Below are 14,940 nucleotides of genomic sequence, written 5' to 3' on the forward strand. Positions count from 1 at the left end.
CTTAAAATGTGGTCTTTTTTGGAGAATGTTCCATGTGCTGCTGAGAACATATATTTGGTAGATATCTGTGAGGTCCAGTTTATCTATGCAGTTATTTATATCTGAGGGTTCTCTGTTGAGTTTTTGCTGGGTTGATCTATGCAGCAGGGATAGTGATGTGTTAAAGTCCCTAATAATTACTGTCTTTGGATCTATGTTTGATTTTAGGAAAAGCAGTGTGTCTTGGATAAATTTGGGTGATCTGTATTTGGTGAATAGATATTTAGAATTGTAATATCCTCCTGAGGGAGAGATCCCTTGATTAGTATGCAATGACCTTCTTTACTTCTTGCAAATTTTAATTTGAAGTCTATTTTATCTGATATTAGGATAGCAACTTCCGCCTGTTTCTGGGGGTGTTTGCTCAGTAGATTTTATTCCACCCGTTCAATTTCAAAATATGTTTGTTTTTGTGGGCAAGGTGTGCCTCTTGAAGGCAGCAGATAGAAGGATCTTGCTTTTTGATTCAACTAGACAGTCTATTTGTTAATTGGAGAGTTAAGTCCCTTAATATTGAGAGTTAAGCCTGAGAGGTGTTTGGTAGTTCCTGCCATGTTATCCACCTTCATGGGGCTGTGCCAACCTGGTTCTTCCTATGATTCTTAGATGTTCTGTTTGGGAGCTGTTTGTTTGTTTGCTTGACCTTTATTATTCTCTTGGTTTGCTATGTGTAGGACATCTTTAAGTGTCTTTTGTAGGGCTGGTTTGGTGGAGATAATTCTTTGCTGTAGAAGGTTTTTATTTGACCTATTATGAAGGACAGTTTAGCTGGGTACAGTATTTTTGGTTGATAGTTGTTTGTCTTTAGGGCATGGCATACATCATTCTAGGCCCCTCTTGCTTTAATTGTCTCTGCTGAGAAATCTGAAGTTATTCTGATTGGTTTCTCTTATTTATTTATTTAGTTAGTTATATATTTATTTATTTATTTTTGGGTCCGGTCATGGGGCCTGAATTCTGAGCCTGGGCACTGTCCCTCAGCTTTTCAGCTCAAGGCTAGCACTCTACCACTTGAACCACAGTGCCACTTCTGCCTTTTTCTTTTTGCTTATGTGGTGCTGAGGAATTGAACCCAGGGCCTTGTGCATGCAAGGTAAGCACTCTACCACTGAGCCACCTTCCCAGCTCCTGGTTTCTCTTTATAGGTGATTCATCTTTCCTCCTTGAAAGCTTTAAGGATCCTTTCCTTAGTCTGAATTGATCCAGTTCAGATTACAATGTGACGGTGGGATGCCCTGTCCTGGTCTGGTCTATTTGGGTCTCTAAAGGATTCTTATATCTGCACAGGACTATCTTTTTGCATGTTTGGGAAGTTCTCTGCTACTATCCTATTAAATAAAATTCCTAGACCATTAATTTCTGTCTCTAGGTGCTCCTCTACACCCAATAGTCTCAAATTAGGCTGTCGGATGGTGTCTTCTACATGTTGAATAGATCTATCGTATTTCTTGGATTTGTCTTGAATAGTTGTCTGTTCTTTCTGTATAATATCTAGGCTGTCTTCAATCCCAGAGATTCGATCTTCTGCATGGTCCAACCTATCAAGACTTTCTATTTTGTTTTTTATTTCCTTTCTTTTTAATTGGTCAGACTTGATGGTTTCAAATTCTTTGTGGAAGCTTTTTTTTAGGATTTGTATGGACTTCTTTACTTCCTTAATTTGGTTTTCAGTGTTCATTCTCAGATTCCTTAGTTGATTGGTTATGGTTTCATTGGAGTTCCTTTCCTTCTGTTAGACGTCATTCAGCATTCCATTTGTGGCCTCCATGTATTCCTACAGCTGTCTTTTTGTGGATTCCATGAATGCCTCTATTAATCTTTGCCATTTCTCAACTCACTCACACAATTCCTCTGTTAATTTTTGATTAGCCTCTTCAGGCTTATGATATTCTTGTATTAATCTTGGGTATCTGCTGAAATATTTTATATCTACTGTTATTTGATGTTGTCACTTACTCAGTGATTTTAACTGAGTTTCATGTTTTTCTTAAACACCAAGTCTCTGAAGAGGCAAAAGAGATTATTATTGAAGACTGTTTGGATAATTGATTGAATTTGAGTTGTCATGTGAGTGGAGCAAAGGCTCCTTATCCATGGCCAAGTGTTCAAATGAAGACTCGGGTACATCATATCCAAGTTAAGTAGAATACTATAAGAAAAGTTTAATGATGGGACTAAATCAAAATTCCGAAAACAGTAAGCTCTCTGCTGAAAGTAGAGTGTCCAACATGAGAATAATAACCCAGTGAATTTAGAAATATCAAAGTCCAAATTCAGATTTTACAGGTGGGAAAAGCTGAGTTTATTAATGTGTGAGAATAATGAATAAGACTAATTGGTACCAAGTGGGGTTTGTGGCACTGAGTAAACAGTTAAAAACAGAGGTTTGGGGGGGGGGGAATTTGCTTTATTACATTTTATTTTGTAATAAATTTCCAGCTTAAACCTCGAATCATCACATGTTACGTTGTGATAAAAATCAGATATCTTCTGGGCACCTTTGACTTATGCCTGTAACCCTAGCTACTCAGGAGGCTGAGATCTGAGATCTGGTTCAAAGCCCGCCAGGGCAGAAAAGTCCCTGTGAGATGCTTATGTCCTATTAACAACTCAAAAAACAGAAATGACAGTGTGGCTCATGTAGTAGAGCACTAGCCTTGAGCTGAACAGCTGCGGGACAGTGCCCAAGCCAAGTTCAAACCTCATCACTGACAAAGAGAAAAAAAGGTATAAAAATATTTTAAAGTTTGTATGCAAGCAAGCATGCAGAGCTATGAACACAAGATAAGAGATGAATTACTTTCATGAAAAATATAGATATGATCATTTCAAGTTTGTTTCCATCAAAACTCAAAATTTAACTCACTAAACACTTATGGCATGAACTACCTACCCATATTTCTTGTCTTCAATGTCTTTATAATCGACTTTAATTATAAGAAATGTGATGATAATAATAAATCTATGATAAGCAAGTAATTTTTGCCCTCAGTGACTTTATAATGCAATTAAAGTGATGAAAAAATATAGGAGTAATGATGTCTTTCATTGAGAACTCAGCATTCTTTCTCCAATTACCCCATTTAGTCTTCCCTGAGGCCTATCATGTAGTACATTTATTATCTTAATTCCACAGATTAAAAAAAACAGTAAGTCTTAGAAAGTTTAGGTATATTGGTCACAGTCAATCATAGCATACAAAGATGAGGAAGTGAGGAAGACTATAATGCAGGTGACCCTCCCAGGAATCCTGTTAGGCCACCTCACATGATATCCATTACTGTTCTGTTTTGTTATGTATTGTTTTGGCCAATCTCCTCCCATGAAATAGAAACTTAAATTATAACATATCCTGACTTTACCTGGATTATATTTGAATATTGACACTGCCTGCCAGTGCTTTCTGGTGATTTGAATATTTTCAGTCTGGATCTTTAAGCTCATCACTAGCCCTGTCTCTCAATCTATTTAGACCTGAAACAATATGTCTGAGTCTCTAGTTGAATGTCTTGGACCTAAAGCCTGTGGGTGTCTTGGGAAGGAAAGAAAGGGAGTAGGGTTGCAGAGTTGTCACCAGACAAGCTGATGGAAATGCATCACAGGTCTAGAAGCCTAAAGCAGATTTGGACTCAAATGCAGAAATTTCCCCTGGCATAGTACAGTGAAGGCTGTCTAGGATGGAAAAAACTGGTGCTTGACTTCATTCTTTTTAAAGAAATTCTGGTTAAAAAGTCCAAACTAAAGATGTTTTTAGTGGCTTTTCTCTATTGCTGTATGAGTAATGTCTTTATTGTTCTAAACAAGATGTAATTTCCGAGGGGCTTTATTTTTTTCACAAAATTTTAAATAAGAAGAAAAGTGTGAATCTAACGGTTTCCACTTCAACAAATTTTCAGAAATGATCCCATTAATCTATTATAGTAACTCACTATAATACATGGAAAATTCTAAGGAGAAAAAAAACATACTTAAAACCAATAGTTTCTATGTCACTGTACAATAGTTTATTATAAAAAGAGTGAGCTTGTTTTAGTTCTCTTTGTAATGTAGACTGTAGCTTTAATTCTATTTCTTCACTCATCATTATATATTGTAGAGACACGAGGACTCATAATTTCCTGTTATATTTGTATCCATGAGGTCAAAAAGAACAGTCTCTGTCCAGGCAGAGGAGCAACAGCAATGAATTCGAAGTATCAGCATGTTGGACTAAATGATGGCCATGCGATCCCACAACTGGGTTTCAGTACCTATGTACCCAAAGAGGTAACAAGAATGCTGATCAGTTTGAAGGTTGAAAAGAAAAATAGATATAGAAGGACCTGAGGACAATGTGGATTGCAAAGTCACATATTTCTAGTATGACTCTGGGGTGGTCAACCAGTGCTCAGTTTTCCCAAGGTAGTGTTTCTCATGTGCAAGAGAGAACATTGTAAGAGTGTGATCATGTCATAACCTGTTTATTCTGAGCATTGTGCTTTGTACTAATTGGTCATTGATTTCATAGCTTGGTGGGGAAAAAAGAACAAAAATTAGCAGGCTTAAGCTGTGTATCAGCTTTGATGCCTGGAAAGATACCCATAGCACTAGAATTGTTTTCTGTTTTTTGTTTTTGTTTTGTTTTTGCTTATTTCCTACAATAGAAAGTCTTGCTTTCTTGTGGAGATCCAGAGAAATCAAGGTGATAAAAGTTAACTTGTTTCCTAAGATCAATCCACTTTGATTCTTCTGCCTGGACTTTGTTAATTTTTCAGGCATAAAGGTAGGGAAGACTGCAGGACACCACCACATACTCATCTCTGGTGAATCTCCAGGTGCTGTTACACCTAATAAACAAGTATTAGATCAGGAGTGTAGGAGCAAGAAAAGTTTTGAGCTTGAAAAGTTTCTGAAATTTTTTAAATAAATGTTAAAAAATCTGTGTTTTGGTTTGCCTTTTAAGAAATCATGTACTGAATGAACTTTAAAATTGTGACCCACATTTGGTAGAGGAGGCACTAAGTCCAACCATGCCCTCTCTAAATCAAAGAGCTTTAGTTTTCAGGGTTGATGGCTACACCAATTATCTTTTACACAATGGAGTTAAGTACTTATTTATAACTCTATGACCTTTGAGCATATATTGTTTTTCTCCCAGAACTTTGTTCAATTTTACAGAGAAAATGACTATGCATGAAAATGTTAACAAAACTTTTATACTGTATCTCAAGAACACTGTCCCTGAATAGCACCTGGGAAATTTGGTATTTTACTGTTTTGTGACATGTAAGGGTGGTATGCGTTTTTACTGTTTGTATAACCAGAGGGGGAGTTAAGAATTGGAATTTTGGGGTGTCCTAACAGAGACAGGGGCACTAGGTAAATAGCACTAGCAAAAAAATATAGTTTGAAATGACTTTTACTTTCATTGTAGACGTGTGCCATGTATTGTCAAAATTCAGTGCTCAAGATTATGTTCTATGTCTTTCCTATGAGAACTCAACTAAGCATGGATCATATACCTTCTGTATTTCTTCTATGCACATTTTTCCTGTGTTACTTCTATGTTGTATTATCATTATGTAAACCACAGGGTGGTGCTATCTACATCCTGAGTCCTGTAAATCTTTCTAAATCATTCTAGGAATTCATTGGAATAAGAGCTTCTGGAATCTTCCAATGTTACTGATTAATTAGCCTTCGCTGTGTTTGAAGTTCAGAGAAAAAAACAAATTCTATTATTAAGTAGAGACTACCACAGAAAAACAGATTTGGCTTGATTCCTCCAAGTGCAGCATTAAGTCCAACACAGATGAAAATAAGTTCATGGAAAGGTGATTATTTCTGTGACCATCACAATTACTGTTTGGATAACCCTTTGTCTTACAGTAAAGATGGGATTTAAATTCACAGAGGTGTTACCCTGTTACATGCTTAAGTGATCTGAAGATAACACTGGAATACTAAGTGTTTTCTAATCGTGTTAATTATCTAGTTTGCTTCCAATGGGCTACCTCACAACATTTACCTCCAACTTCTGCTTTTCTTTTCCTTGTTGATCTAGATTCCTAGAAGTAAGGTACTTGAGGCCACCAAAATAGCTATAGATTCTGGCTACTGGCACATTGACACTACGTATGTGTACGAAGTGGAAGAGGAGGTAGGGCAGGCCATTCGAAGCAAGATTGAAGAGGGCACTGTGAAGAGAGAAGACATATTCCTCACCTCAAAGGTATGCTGCCTACAATAGGTAGATGTGAATTTATTGAAATGTGATTTGGGGAAGAATTACATGATTGGAGCAGTAGTTGGAAGAATTGTTCTTGGTGCTACTACTTATTCACATACTTTTTACATGTTAGACTTAGTATTAAAAACAGAGTGAAATAATTACTACCTTACTCTCTATGAATTGATAGGTTGACAGACACTTTAACATTCAAAGTCTCAACTTGAATCATTGTTTTAACAGGTGCTATGCGACCACTCAGATCTATGGTCAAATCACAGTGTTCTTCATGCCCAGAGTAACTTTCTAAAACATTATTTTTACTATTTGGAATATTAAATCTTACCTTTATTCTTGGGAGAGATCAGTATGAGTATTTGCTGAGTATTAAACAAAACATTGCTAAAGTGTTTTTTTTTGCCCAGTACATTTTAAAATATTCAAATATCTTTCCCTTCACTGATGGAAATAAAGGTATGTGGATATGTCTCCACTGATTTGAAGAGATGAGATGTTTAGAGGAATAGTAATTCTGCAATCTCTTTGGAATAGGATTCATAGTTTGGATAATTTTATTATTTGACCAAAATGCTATCTCAAGTAATTTCCTTCTATTGTCCAGCAAATTATTTTAACAATGACATGGCCCTGACAGGTCCCGGAACCCTAAGAATGAAGGCATTAATTTTCCCCCATGGCCATCAGTATCTTCCTAGTATAAAACTTCTCTGAATTTGGTGAATCAGATTTCTCAATTGAGGTAAACCATCAATCTAGCACAATTTGTATTTTTTAACATTTGCAGCTCTGGTGCACATTCAATCGACCAGAGCTAGTCCGGCCTTGTCTGGAAAGATCACTGAAGAAACTACAGTTGGATTATGTGGATCTCTACCTTATTCATTTACCAACTTCATTGAAGGTAGGCTATTTGCATCATCTAACTGAAGCATATAACTTCATATGTTCACGATAATTATTTCCATAAATGATTGAGAAGAAGCTTTGATCATCAATTTATGTAAGCTTTAGTTAAAAATTGATAGAATGACCCAGGATATTTCATATGAGTTTATTGAATTATGTAAATGGACAGGTGAATGAATGGCTAGATTTAGATTTAGTCTTCAGCTATTTCTTTTTTCTTGTCGGTCATGGAGTCTGAATTCTGGGCCTGGGTGCTGTCCCTCAGTCCTTCATCTCAATGTTAGTGCTCTACCATTTGAGCCACAGTGCCACTTCTGGCTTTTTCTGCTCATGTGGCACTGAGGAATGGAACCCAGGGCCTCTTGCAAGCAAGGCAAGCACTCTACCACTAAGCCACCTTCTGAGCCCTCATCTATTTCTGTTTCTCCATCCCTTACATTTTTATTACTGGACGCTTGCTTGTGTTTTATCCCAACGTTGCCCGCAATGGCAAATAATATTTGGATAGTTCATATGTCCTGACCCTTACCCTCTGATATCTTGATTGCATCTTTCAGTATTAGAATCATTCTCTCTGACAACTTTTGGTTAACCATTTTTTGCTTCACTAATTTGCCTTGGACTCACATGTATTCAAATCTCTAAAGAATACTGATTATCCTGAATCAAGATTGAAATCCATTGTTGTGGAAGATCAAGGCCAAGTAATTGTTGACTTTCCCAGTGAGAGAGAAGTTTTTGCCTAGAGAAAGTGAAGCAGAGAAGTAACACAAGTCCTAGGGAGATCTCTTTGGGATGTGAAACAAATATTTAATAATAATAATTGATAGGGGATTACAACTACCTAGACTCTTAAAGACATTCCTTATTACTCTCATTCAAGCATCTTTGTAAGCATAACTAAGTGGAGGAGTTCTTCATTAATGCTCATTTACTGTTTCATTCCTGAAGTGTAGAAAGGACCACGGCTCTGGGTAGGATGACAGTGCTTGTTGAGGTTGCTGTAATGTCTGCTTCTATTGCAGCCTGGAGACGAAGTCTTTCTGAAAGATGAGCATGGAAAATTGATATTTGACACAGTGGATCTCTGTGACACATGGGAGGTGAATATTTGAAGAATAGACTTGAGAGGATGCCTAGAGAGTCAGGTCATGTCTCCAACTCCAAGAATGGAATCTGTACCCTTGAAATCTAGAAACTCATGACATTTACAATGGTGTTTTGCAGGAGTGATAGGGGAGAAAGCATTAGTGGAATGTAAAAGACATGAATGTCTGAACAGAATTGATGACAAGAAGAGTGATCTCTTGCTTCCTTATGCAGTGATGTCTGTATTTCTTTTTTTTTTAATATTATTTCATTTTATTTGAGAACATACTGTACAGAGGGGCTACAATTACATGGGCAGGATAATGCATACATTTCTTACCAAGCATTGCAGCTGATGTCTGTATTTCTCCAAGAAGCACACAAAATTCTTTCTTTGTATGTGAATATATTCTCCAAATGTCTTGACCATTTCTCTACCAACAGTCATATGTAGTCAGTTCATTGTTTACTGATAGTGTTTCCTTCATCAGCTCCATTTTGCATTTATATTGATTCAACCAATGGTACAGATGGATCGGCAGAACTTCTTCCTTTTTAGGCCATGGAGAATTGAAAGGATGCAGGATTGACCAAGTCCATTGGTGTGTCCAACTTTAATCACAGGCAACTGGAGAGGATCCTGAACAAACCAGGGCTCAAGTACAAGCCTGTCTGCAACCAGGTGAGTTCCTGCTTCCTCTTCTTTGTCTCTTATTCACTGACTTGTTGCTGTGTTTCTGCCAGCTATTACTTTTACCTTCTCCCCTGTTTAACTTATTTTTGTGGAATGGAAGATTCTAATTGTCTCCAAGGATAGGGCGGATGGCCAACTGTGTCTGTGCCTAGTGAGAGGTTCATAGTATACAGTGAATGGAAGAATCTGGAGGATGTAAATGTCATCAAGGTGGGCTGCAATCATTATACGTCAGAGGCAAAGTACGTATTGTTGGCTTATGAATGTTTGTGAGATTAGATTGACAATAGTGTCATGTATAAAAAACACGGAAGTCCCATAAAATCACCAACTTGGAGCAGTGGGAGAAGGTAGGAAATGTGGAGATCCATATGAAGGGCCTGTGGAGTGGATGCTTTGGTACTTTGTGCTGTTGTGTCTGGCTTCAGGATTCTTGGTTCGCGACATAGGTACATGGAGAGTAAAGTGGGGGCTGCCAAAATGATCACACAGATCAAATATCTGTTGGTGGGGATCTTAGTGAAATCCATACATGGAAACTTAGAGTAAAACACAGAGCTGACTCAATACCTGAAAACCTCTAAGTCAACTCTTCTATTCTGCTTTGTTTTTTAAAATCACATCTAGTCTGTGCCTGGTTTGAGATTCTATATTACTGTCTTCAACAGCTTAAAGTCCTTACAGCTGTGAAGTAAAAGTGTTTTGAACACAAAGCTGGTCATACTGTTTAAATTTGTGGACAGTGACATAATCCTATGATTTCCCAACATGAATGTGAAGGCAGTTTCATTACAAGTTTTATCAAGACTTTTGTCATGAAGTTTATCAAGCACTTGGAATATTCATATTTTCCAAATTTCATGCCAGTTATTCAACACATGGCCACATTGTCCTTATTAATGCAGGTAGATCGTCATCCACATTTGTAGTAGTTTTGCTGGTTCTCTTTAATAACATTGTAGACCTGGACATTCTCCTTTAGAGACTTGAGCAGATGACTTCTTGGAATGAAAATACGTTCTTACATAGTTAAATTTCTGTGACTGTATTCTAAAAATTAATGACAATTCATTTGCATCATTTAAATCCAGTCTGTACTCAAATTTTCCTCTGATTTGATCTGTTCATTAACAGACCCACCTAGATGTAGTTTCCTGATTGACGATTACTGGTTTTCTAGATGTTGACCATTGTCAATAAAGGAGGCCCTTTGACAATTTCACCTAGTAGTTTAATATTCATTCATAATCTCTGTAAGAATTAGAGCCCACAGGATTTATGAAAAATTTCTTTTGTTTTAACTTCTGTGTTTACTTTCCTTAGCAGATATTTAACTAAAAGCAAAACTTACTCAACATATCAGAATAAACTATAACAATTTCCATAAGACAGAGCATATCTTGATACTTGCCTTTCAGTTTGTAGTGTTCTAAGAAAGGAGTTAAAGGAACAGTCTCTATCAAATGCAGAATACTTTTTATTTATCTTACCTTCTTTCTTTAGGTCTATTCCATTCAACTAATGCATTTTTATTCCATTGAGTGCATATAATTCTTTATGGGACAGAACTATGGCTTACTCTCAGGGACTCACTCACTCTCTTAGTTTTGTGGCCGAAGTTTGATGCTCTGCCACCTAAACTATGCCTCCTCATCCAGACTTTTGCTGGTTAATTAGAGATAAGAGTCTTGAAGGATGATCTGTTTGGGCTGACTCAGAACCTCAATTCTCATGTCTCAGCCTCCTGAGTAGTGATAGGTTTATAAGCATTAGCCACTGGCACTCAATTTCATGAAAAACACTTTGAAAAATAAAAAACAAAACTCTGACCAGTGTCTCTAGCAGAATGCCTGCCAAAATGGTTCTTTTGTCCTATAGGTTTTCCCCCATGAGTGACTGACCAAATTAGTGATTTCTGTTCAAATACCAGGTCCACATTTCAGATAAGTCCTTTGTGCCCCAGAAATAGAGTTTGTCATGCCTCTTTGCCCTGTAAATGGTATTCAGCATATAATGTGGTCTACTTTAGGAAGATTACTTTTTTTAGAGCAATCCAGGTAACAGATATGTGAAATTTATTTGTTAGAAAGTAAACATTACATTATTTAGATCATTTCAATTCAAATCAAATATAACACATTTTTATTGAGGTTTGCTTACTCTTAATTTTTCTTCTTGATCAGTGCATAAAATTTGCATATAATTCCTGTCATATCCATCTACAGGTGGAAGGTCATCCTTATCTCAACCAGAGCAAACTGTTGGATTTCTCCAAGTCCAAGGACATTGTCCTGGTAGTGCTCTGGAACTCAACAAGCAAAACAATGTTAATCCAATAAAATGTTTACCCAAAACACTACTCTGAATCAAATATTTTGAGCTCTACTGTGCTCAGTTTTCTGGAATTGATTTTGAACTGGTTTAGGAACTGGGGAGAATTGCATTTCTGACATGGTCCCTCATACGAGCGATGCTGATGGTTCAAGAGATTGCATTTGATGACTTGGTCTAGAGAAGGCATCCTCAAGTATATTGGAGCTCTGCAAACAAATAGAATACTCTGTCTGCAGTTCAGCATTTCTGTCTTTCCTTCCAGGGTAGACTCCAATACCGCATTTCTCCTGAAGGACCCAGTTCTTGGTGCTGTGGCAAAAAAGCACAATCGCAGTCCAGCTCAGATTGCCCTTCACTACCAGCTGCAATGTGGGGTTGTGACCCTTACTCATAGTTTCATAGAAAAAGAGATAAAAGAGATCATACAGGTGAAAAGGGGGGTACTGTGGGCATTAGGTCTCCTGCATAGAATGCACAGGTGATGGGATGATGTGCTGTGGTCATAGTATTCTTCATTTGGGTGTTATCTTGGAACTTCTTAGCACCATTCTTGGGGACAAATTATTTTCCCTAGAATTTCCTGTACATACATGATTTACGGTGTTCTTGGACATCCTATTTCTGTGTATATAATGGGAGAGACAGCACAGTTTGAGAGACTTAGGGCTGGAAAGAATACAGAGAATTTAATCAACCAGGTGCTCTATAACTACTCTAATATGAGAAATTTTTCTACCTATACATGTTGCAATATGATCCACCTCTGAGCAAACAGGTTGAATACAGAGTACATCCATTTAGGTGGAGAATGCATTGTTGGAAAATTTGTTTGGCCTTAGCCAAATGAAGTCCTTTGTAAGTTGGAACCTCTCCTGTATTTACATTAAATTCTCTAATATTTATTGGACAAATGTATCAGGATGCTGATTGGTTATTGCATAGTAGCTCTCAGCAATTCTCCATGTTGTTTGTCATTCACTAGACAACTAGACCAAAGATTTTTCTCATATAATACTATCCAAAGGAGGTGAGAAGAGAATTGCCAAACTGTTTCATGCCTTAGATCAGCATTAGCACATAATTCTTTGCCAAGCTCTAATAGACAATGCAGTTTACAAACCAACCAACATTAAATGAGTGGGGAAATAGCATTCCTTAGGAGAAGAGTTTGTCAATGTATACAGCAAAGAGTGTTGGAGACATAGGGATATGTATTTCTGGAGGAGCAAGTTTGCATCTTGTCATTAATGTACATTCTCGAGAGTGTTTTGTACATCCATTCAGATATATTTGTTGTAGTAGCTTCTCAAAATTTCTATCGATGATTTTATTTGATCTTGGGTATATTTTACCTAAGCAAAAGTTCCTTCTCTAACTATAGTCATCATGACTTTATAGTTGATGTGGTTGATGACTGTCCTGTCTTTTCTTTGGAATACAAGAATATTCTCCCAAATTATCTCCCAAGAGTTTGACGGTTTTGCTTCCAAAGAGTAATTTTGCTGGTTCTTTAGAGGTAGTATGTCACAGACTTTTCTGTCTAGACTAGCATTGAACCATGAGTTTTAGCATTTTAGCCTCCTTGATAGCTAATATTTCATTAACATTTGGGCAAATTGTGAATTAAACCTTGTGTAAAAGAACATGGTCACATTTTAAGTGTATGCAATGTCATAGAGACACCTAACATTGTCCTTAACAATTGCTAAGTTATCTTGCATACATAAAAACCTTTTCAGTAGTAGCTTTGTTAACTTCTATGTACATTAGACTGCAATCAAAACTATATCAACTTTGTTCATGCCCACTGTCTTTTGTGATTCCTCATGCCTATAATCTTCTACTGTATCAATATATTTTATCTCGAATGTATTTCTCCTTTAGCTACTTGAATGTTTTGGCTTTGTATTATTAAATCTGTTTCATTTGAATTTCTAAGATTGGCAAATGTACAATTTAAGAATTGTAAAAATTGTCTACTTTTATGATAAGCTTTTGAATTCCAGTTGCCTTTAGAAGACATGGAAGTCCTAGAAGGTCTGAACAGAAATTTTCGATATCTTCAAGGTGTTAGGTGTTAGGCAGAAATATTGTCTGAATATTCTTTAGTTTCAAGTCTCTCCTTTTTTTTCAAGGTATATTTGTTCAGAACCCAAACATTACATTTTGCTCTCAGGGAATTTCCACTGACATTGCCATTAAGACATTTAGCTTTATGTTTCTGAACTGTAGACATCTCAGTGCAGAAGATAAAGATGTGTTTGAGAAGAGAGATTTGATATCTAAGGAAGAGTGCATACTTAAGTTTTTCCATTGCTGAAGAGAATGTAGAGTTCAAGAGACCATTAACAGTTTTTTTATGTTCTGGGTTATAGACTAATATTTGACAAATATAAACAAAGGTAAACAAGGAATGCATATCTCTTGTGCTTACCTGCTTTTTAAAACAGAAACGAATAGGATCATATTTGAAAGGGAATTAGGTAATCCATTTTCACAAGAATTGCTCCATTATTGTTAATATTTTTGTTGCATGTAAGGAACTAGGATTCTAAGCCCTTGGGAGAAGTATATATTCCAACTTTGAGACCAAGAGCATTTGATAGCTTGATCCCTAAGGCTTGCAACAATTTGGAAAAGTTACCAGAGCCTGAAATTTCTCTTCTCTAGCTCATTTCAACCTTCTGCCTTTCTTCAGGGAAAGATTGTATTTTTGGTAGTTTTCTTTTGGAGGTCCATTCAGTCACTCTGTGTCTTTTAATTAATAAAGTAAGACAATTGACATTCTGAAGATTATTGAAAGAGATAATATATGTGAAATATGTGCTTGTTTCTAGCATTTTTCATGTCTTCTGTTTGCAGTATCTGTTTGTATTTTCCTGATTTGTTGTAGAAGTTGATACCTCTTTTCCCTTTCATGTATGGTAGTGAGCTGAACTTTTACTCTTTTAGTAGTCTCAGAAATTTTGTATGCTTTGTTCATTTAAATTGTTAAAAATACTTCTTCCTGAATTTAACATATAGAACGACTTATATTTAGGTGCAGGGATCTAAGCTATTGCTGTGTGTATCATGCAAGATTTTGTAAATCTTGCATATTGAAATTTTTTCATTTCCAAGGTCTATTTTGGCATTTTCTCACAATCACTGCCTCCTTACTAAAATTATTCATATTTTGTTCTGTTTCTCATCATTCTACTTAAATTTGCTACTATCAGATATAAAACAGTTAATTCTATTTTCTTGTATTTGCTAATACTTGCTTGAAGCCCTAAAATATGATCTACATTGGAGATAGTTCTATGGACTGCAGAGGTCTATTTTTCAGCTGTTGGAGGAAATATTCACCACCAAGGACCTGAGTTAAATCCCCTGTAACCAGCATTCATGCACACAGACACACACCCTCCAAAGTTACTTATAGAAAACTGGTGTCAAGTGAGCAGAGAAGCAGACTTCACAATCAGTTTGTTGAGATACTACCCTGACTTGTGATGTGTGACACATGTAGCACAAAGGATTTCTGGTCATTTGTCCAGCCTTTCACATGGAGAAAATCTATCATGTCTAGTAGAGGAGTTGGAGGTTAGAATTCATGCAAGGTTTACATTAAAATAAAGGAAACGTCCTCTCAAGAAAGGTGAACAAT

At 36.5% G+C, this 14,940-nt stretch overlaps 1 pseudogene; it reads left to right on the top strand.

Annotated features, from left to right (window-relative positions):
- The first annotated feature begins 4,221 nt into the window (after positions 1–4,221).
- Positions 4,222–14,940, top strand: part of LOC138805542 (prostaglandin-E(2) 9-reductase-like) — a 47,682-nt pseudogene continuing 36,963 nt past the window's right edge.

Source organism: Dipodomys merriami, unplaced genomic scaffold (genome assembly GCF_024711535.1).
Source record: "Dipodomys merriami isolate MVZ:Mamm:240054 unplaced genomic scaffold, mDipMer1.0.p SCAF_4, whole genome shotgun sequence".
NCBI lineage: Eukaryota > Metazoa > Chordata > Mammalia > Rodentia > Heteromyidae > Dipodomys > Dipodomys merriami.